The following is a 7,565-nucleotide window of genomic DNA, read 5'->3' as shown; positions in this document are numbered from 1 at the left end:
CTTCAGTAGTTCAGATTACTTCAGGCAGTGCCACTTGAATGGATGGAGGTCACCAGGAGCAGGGGATGATCCTGCAACTCCCACCGACCCCAGAGGGTCAGTCTCAGCAAGGTGGATGAAGTTCCTCCAAACAATGCACGGCCACCAAGCCTTCAGTCTTTCCTAGAAGGACCAAGAGGATTTTGACCACCCTGTGATCCCTTCAGTAGTTCAGATTACTTCAGGCAGTGCCACTTGAATGGCTGGAGGTCACCAAGAGTGCCTCTGGATGGCCAAAAATGTCTGTGTTGTTTTTCAGACTCACAGAGGTGTCTGAGGTGAAGGCCCCGTGTCTGCTGAGCAATGTCAACAGTCTGCAAGCTGCTGGCTTGGAACCAGCAAGGAAATTGCAGCTGCCATCCTCCAGGAGACAAGGACAACTGGAGAAGTTTAGGAGCCCAGCTGATATGCACCAGTGAAAGCATCTCCCCAGACCAACCACCTCCATGACAAAGCAGTAACAACCCAAGATGGGATTTTGACTTTCCGACCACAGAATTCCTTAGGCTGGAAATGACCTCTAAAACCATCAACTCCAACCCTTCCCCCAGGCTACCAGTCAGCCATGCCCCAAGTGCCACATGCTCATGGCTTTTAAATCCCTCCAGAGATGATGGCTCCACCACTGCCCTGGGCAGCCCATTCCAGTGCTTGACTGCCCTTTTGGCATAGAAATGTTCCCTAATATCCAACCTAAACCTCCCCTGCTGCAATTTGAGGTCATTTCCTCTTGTCCTATCGCTCATTACTCCTGAGGAGAGACCAACCCCCACATCCACCCTGCCACAGAGTGCAAGAGAGGGAAGAGACTCTTCAATTCCACAAGTCAAGGCCAACAGAGACCTTTGGCTCCTCATGTTTGTAGAGGACTAAATCACGTCACTTGCACACACACACACCACGAGGAACCTCCAAACTGCTCCCTCCCAACACCGCCACGTCTTGCCCTGACTCCCACACTGTGCAAGTTTGCAGAGCAAACAGGGTCGCAACGTGCCTTGGCCAGCTGGAAATTTGGCCTTGGAAAACATCATTCGATATAAACTTTATCTGATTCAAAACAGAGCAGCTCTTCCAAACAGTAGAAAGTAATAGCAGAGATGAAGTTTGATGAAAAAGTTGACCCAAGATGTAAAGCAGTTTAGAGGTGAGTAGGGAAAGGTTTATTTTCAGCTCAAGGGAAACTCTGTGTGTCCAGAAATTCTTCCCTTTCATTCTGAGACTGAATGAAATCAGAATCTCCCTATTTCCCATAAAACAATTTTTAACCCCAAACCTTGCTTTAGCTTCATCAGAGAACTTCCTGTAACATTTGCCAAGATGCTTCACTGAACTCACAAACTCGGATAAAAGGAAAGAAATACTGTTTTTCCAAGCAAACCCAAACCTGCCCTCTTCCCCATAAGGGAATTCTAAGTCAAATCCTTTCCAGTCAAGGTACACAAGAAAGAAATGGATTGTTTAACAAAAATATCTGGGTTTGAATTTTTTTTTTTAAAAAAGAAGGTGCTTTCTTATTTAACAAATGATACAAGTCTGGAATTTTTGAATGAAAGTAGAAGCAGGTGCTCTCCCAGCTCCTGCTGAGTAGTAATGGAAGAAAAAGGACTTGGAAAATACTTCCTTGAATTTTCATCTCAGTCACCCTTCCTTTGAGCTCATCAAGAGCTGGACTGTAAGAGAGGAAAAGGGATGAAGAATACTTAAGGTTATCTTTATGTTTTTTTAATATTATTTAAGGAATAAAGCTCTACACATATAATTGACTGAATTTGGGGACTGAAGGGTAAGAACCCAAACACGCCTTCAAATATTAGTGCTGTGCCTATTTCTAAGTCCAAAGCATCCTGAGATTTGGAAGTGTCTCCGAGCCTGGAGCTGCCCTGCTCTCCTTTCATACCTTTGAGAATTTGCTTCTCTCAACAGCTTCTCTCATGCTTCTTATTAGAGACGTGTAAAAACCATGAGGCTGAAAAACACGCTGGTTTTGATGAACTGAGGATGTGAAGCTGCGAAAATAATGATCCTACCATGAAAAAAAAAGGGAAAAAACCACTCAAAAATCCCAAGTAATGAATGTTTGGATCACGGCCGGGGCTCTGCATGTGTCTGATAAAACACACACAGGTGTCAGAGCCATTTATGGTTGCAGGCACAGAGCCGGTCAAAATCTCCCATCTCTGGGAAAAAAATCCTGTGATATTTCACCAGCTGCTCATGTTGGAAGGTGGTTTTATCCCTTATTTACTCTGTCCTCATTGACATGCAGAGCTGGACTCGCTTGTCTCCTGCTTGACCCTTGGTGTCCTTTCCTATTCAGCACTGTCCCCAAAGGTGTCCCCACCTTCAGACCAGGCTCAGCTCTCCAGACCTTGTCTCAATAGTCCCCTCCCTGATTTTTCCAGGGGAGAATCCAGCCTCAAAGTCAAGTTTGCCTGCAGATTTTCCATACCCGCCCATCTGCCTCCTCACTTTGCACATAAACTAAGGATGCTTCCCAGCATGGCTGTGGTGGTGACAGCCAACACCACTCCCCAGCAGCTGAAGAATCCTTATTTAAACCAGGATTTTTAATATCCTCATGATGGAGATGCTGTTGGCGGTTGAGGCGAGGTTATCCAGACAGCCAAGCCTGAGCCTCAGACTTGGCTCCTTCACAGCCTTGCACCTCGGAAAACCAAACCCAAGGAGAGCAGAAGGTATTTCCCACTTGCTTTGCAAAGGTGCCACATGCAACGAGCAAACCCCAAGGAGAAGGAATTCCACATTGCTATTCCACACACAACCCGCTAGCAGCCTGCACATTGCAGCAAGGCTGAAATGCTGTCTTCCAACCTGATCCCCAGTCCATTACAGTTGGGATAAAGACTCGTGGTGACATTAATGAGCACTGGATCAGCCCCTTTGCTGGCATAAATCTCTCTGTCGCATCGGTGGGATTGCATTTTCCCCCCACTTGCCTGTTTGTTTGGCTCTGGATTCTCATTACAATTTCTATTAGCCCAGGCTCCCACTGATGTGGTCGTAGATTAGTTCCTCCCTGATTTTTTCCTCTTTCCTCCTGAAGGAAAATAAGGGTGTCTGAGTTCAAAGTGGCAGGTTTTGGCAGGTCTGGGGGGAAGAAAACAACTCTGTCTCATCAAGAGGAGGATTTTTCCAACAGCATAAATTGGAGTAACTCCAGCAAAGCCAACAGAAGTGACAAAGACTTGGGCAAGCTGAAGATGACCCACATGCCCACCCAGCTCGGTTAACACACAGCTGGAGCTGCCAGGTCAGGACTGCAGTGCCAGCAGCAGCATGGCACAAAGGGCTCTGCCAGGGTGGCAGTGGGACAGCACATCAGGACAGCCAAAGGCTAGAGATGAGGCCAGGTGCCATCCCTTGGATTGGCACCCAAAAGCGCTCGGGTCCAAGGCTTACATGAGCACATGATTAAGGTGAGGCAGCTTCAGAGCAGAGTTTGGGGCTGTGATGCCCACAGGTTCATTGCTTTCCCAGGTCCCAATATCCCTGATTTTACTTCAGCTCCCACCTAATCATCCACCCTCCCAGCAGCTCTGCAGTACCCCAGCCATACACCAGGTACCCCCGAAATGACAATTCCCTGGCATGTCCAGCCAAAAAAATGCTCCCAGTCACCTCTTCAAACCCCAAGCAAGGGCAGGACATGGGTGGACACCTCTGGTGCCCTCCAGTAGAACACTTTTAGCATTTTCCTTGCAGAGGGATGAATCCTGCCACAAAGAGACTGCAACGCAAGCAGATGACTCATGGAGCAGAGAAAGGAAGCATTGCAATTGCTGTGCACGAATCAAGACATTTATAGGACCTGGGAGGGCACCTAACATCACACAAGGAGCTGAGGGCAGGGCTGACAACTGAAAATCCATTTCCTAAGCCTGCCTTAACCACTAGAAACACCACCGCAGCACCCCTCCACTGGCCACCTGTGGGGCTGCTCTGGCCTCCTTTCCCCATCCCAAGGTAAAGTCTGTTTGACTTCAGCCTTTCCAGATGCGAGGTGCTTAACCCAGGATGGAGATGACAGCTCCACAAAAGCACACTTGTCCCCTAGGAGACCCCGGCTCCAGTGAACCAGAGGCAGCAGCTCTACCAGGCAAGCTATAAAGGGAAACCCTCCTCTGGCACAGCAATCAGGAGCTTGTCTCATCTCAGATGGAAATTGCACTCAGGAAAAAAAAAAAAAAGAATAATCCATGCATATGACAATTTTTTTTCACCACTTTAAGCTGATTCCATCTCCGAGATGGGAGAAAGGTGGCAGAGATTTGCTGACATGTCACTTTAGTAATAAACTCCTCTTTCAGAAACGTGCCATCGCCAGCAAAGCAATCGGCTCACGAGCTACAAACCACAGCGAACGCTGCACATGGGGCTCCTGCAGCCTCTCCCACAGGGCATCCCCAGGAATGTGGAGACAAAACCCTGACCAGGAAGGAGAACCCAGCAACAACAGGAAGAGGAGAGAGGGAGAGAGGCAGGGGTGAAGTGGCACCATGAGGGATGTAGGAGAACACACTCTGCTCCTTCTTCACCTTAATACAGGAGGGGTCACCACAGCCCTGAATTCATTCCCTAAGCCTCAGCATTAAAAGGAGAGAGGTTTGAAGGAGAAGGGCAAAGGTGCTGGATACTGGAGAGTCAGGGAATAAACTGCGGTCATTAAGATGTGAGCAGGCAGCTTAGCTCCATCCTCACCCCATCCCCACAGGACTGCCAGAAGCTGCTCCCAGCCCATCCCAGGTGCTCAGGATTCCTTCACTGCTCAGGAACTGAGAAAAGCAAAGGTGATACACCTTGGTCTCTGCAGCCTCTCCAGCTATATCTGCTACCAGTCTGGGCTTGGGAAGTAGGCAAGGAAGTGGGCAGGCCAGCAATCAGGAATCTCTGAAATAAATAATGGCAGCAGGATGAAAACTACCAGGTATGGGGCTTGGAGAAAATCGGAATGGGATGGCTTTTCCACAGGTCTGAGCCCTGGAGAGGCAGATGAGCACTGATCTGGAAATAAAGAATGTGGTGGTTGTGCAGGGAAGGGGGAGTTGGCTGGGCAGGGCAGGAGATGGGAACACCTAACTTGGGGTGTTCTCAGCTGGTGGGACAGGGTGGACGAGCAACACTCCCTCAGTGGGGTTCTTGCAGCTCGGAGTGGGAGTGAGAGCCTGGAGCAAAACGGACACAGAGCTGGGCAGTCACCCAAGGAGGTTTAGCAATCACGGCTGGCCCCTTTCATCATCATCCTCTGCCCTGTCTGGCTTTTGTTACTCACACCAGGAGCCCAGCCCTGTGCTGGGCACCGCTCCCTGAGCCCCCCATGAACCCCCCATGACTCAGCCAAGGCTACAGGCACAGCTTTCCCAAGCACAGACAGCCTGGAATGGGTTCCCCTGCCTTCCTCCCCCCACAGGATTTCTACATTCATTGACTGCAAACCACAAAGGCAGCTGCCCAAAACCTCAGCGAGAATCACCCTCACTCAAACCCTGGCAGGAGCAGCACTGGGGGAGGCACAGAGGCTCCCCCAGGACCTGGGTGCTGGAACATACCACATTTACCCACTGCAGACCACTCCTATTTTTCTATTACACAATAAAAACACAGCAAGGCAAATTCCTGTGAATAAAAGGGAAAAGATGGGGCAGCAAAGAGTCACAGAAAACAGACCCATCTCTGAGAAATAGTCTTTTTTGCTTAGCAAACAAGCACTTTGTTTGCACCCACCGAACAAACATGCTTGATTTTGTTTTGTTTCGCAGCCAAGTCATCATTTCTCCAAAATTATTTCAAGAGCACAACAGGGGCCAAATAAATTTGCAAAACAGGCTTAGGTAAAGCACGGCAGAGCTCAGTGGCAAAGCTCATAGCCCTTTTCAAAGCATGAGTGGAAACCACGGGAAACATCAGGGTTAAAAAAAGCTTTGCTTCCTGTTTAACTCAGATTTGACTTTTAGTGTTGGAATCAAAGAGAGGAACAAATGAAGGCATTGCATCACCCTGCCAAGGAAACCAGAGGAGATGAAGAGAGGAGCACAGGTGGGTTCAGGGGACACCATGCAGGCGCCTGTGCTGCTGATGGGAACGTCAGAGCCTCATCGTGGAAAGCGCTGACTGATGCCAATTAAAGCGAAATCATAATCACGCCATTTGTTTTGGTGCCGAGAAAGCTGCTCCAAAGGTCTCAGCGATGCCTGGACTCAGTTCAAGCACTGCATGGAAGTTCAGGATGGGTCCTCTCCAGCATGAGCCACTCACTACTGGTGAGGGCAGAGCTGTCTGGATGTGGTAGGAGGGGATGAAGATCTGCCTCATCCTCACAATCTGGGCTTGGGGACACAAGGAAGGACAGAAAGCTCCGACCTTCACCTGCACACAAATCCTTGGTGCAACCCCAAAGGCAGGACCAATGCATCCATCAGTAAAACCACCAAACTGTGGGATACAACACCTTCAAACCCCTTCCTTATTCCCACATCCAGGAGTAAATCCTACCCCTCTCCTATCCCAGGTAGCAGCTCTAACCCAACATCTAAAGCTTGATTTAAATTTAATACAGGGATCTAAAGCACTGGTACCTAGGACATGTCTGTACCCTCCAGCAGAAACATCACGAGATAGAAGGAAATATCTGAACATCTCCCACGTCTCTGGTCCTCAGCTGATTCCCTACAGTGGATTGTAGGGAGCAAAGCCTTTACAACAGAGAAGTCTCCTTGCAGCTTTCAATCCAGCTTTTTTTCTGGCACTGAATTCCCGCTGCTTGGAGGGACAGAGCTGAAAAGAGCCTCTTGGCAGGGCACTGCTGCTCGAGCTCCTCAGCACCCGCCACCCCAATAAAATAACCTATTTCCAACAGCCAAAGCCTCTCCTTTGGGAAGGGGGGGGACAGGACTTTCCAAGCGCTCCAGAGAAGCGGCAACTTCTGCTGCTGAGTTTGTTCTTCCCTTTAGGCATCTGTGAAACACCAAGAAAGGACCTCTAGAAACATCTCTCCTTCCAAATCCTTGGCTGCGGCTCCCCACCCTCCCACCTTGCATGGAAATGAGCGGGATTGGATTAGACCTGATTTTTTTTTTCCATCCCTGACTGCCACCCATGCAGGGCTGGGCAAGAGGTGGCCGGGAGTATCGCTGGGGTCTGCCAGAGCCTTTGTAGCAGCATTGCTATTCTGCACAAGTTAACTCCTCCACAACAGATCGATGGGCACGCTGGGCCGGGAGGGGAACAGGCAGGAAGATTCATGCTTCCTTGATTTCCTCTGGTTTTCACATGCTCTGCTCCTCCCAGCTCCTGCCACAGCACAGCACAACTGGGACTGACCAGGGGATGCAGCAATGTCCCACTGCCTGCTGGGCCAACAGCTCCCACCTCAAACCAGCAGGAAAACACCTCCAACGCCCAGGCAAAACACACTCCTGCCCCTCTCTGCCACCAAAGCAGAGCACAGAGCTGGCGGTAGCAGCAAGCCATTAATTTCCAAGAGCCAATCCTGCTCCACGGGGACG

The sequence above is a fragment of the Corvus brachyrhynchos genome, unplaced genomic scaffold (assembly GCF_000691975.1).
Source record: "Corvus brachyrhynchos isolate BGI_N302 unplaced genomic scaffold, ASM69197v1 scaffold46, whole genome shotgun sequence".
Taxonomy (NCBI): domain Eukaryota; kingdom Metazoa; phylum Chordata; class Aves; order Passeriformes; family Corvidae; genus Corvus; species Corvus brachyrhynchos.
Note: the sequence above shows the minus strand (reverse complement) of the source record.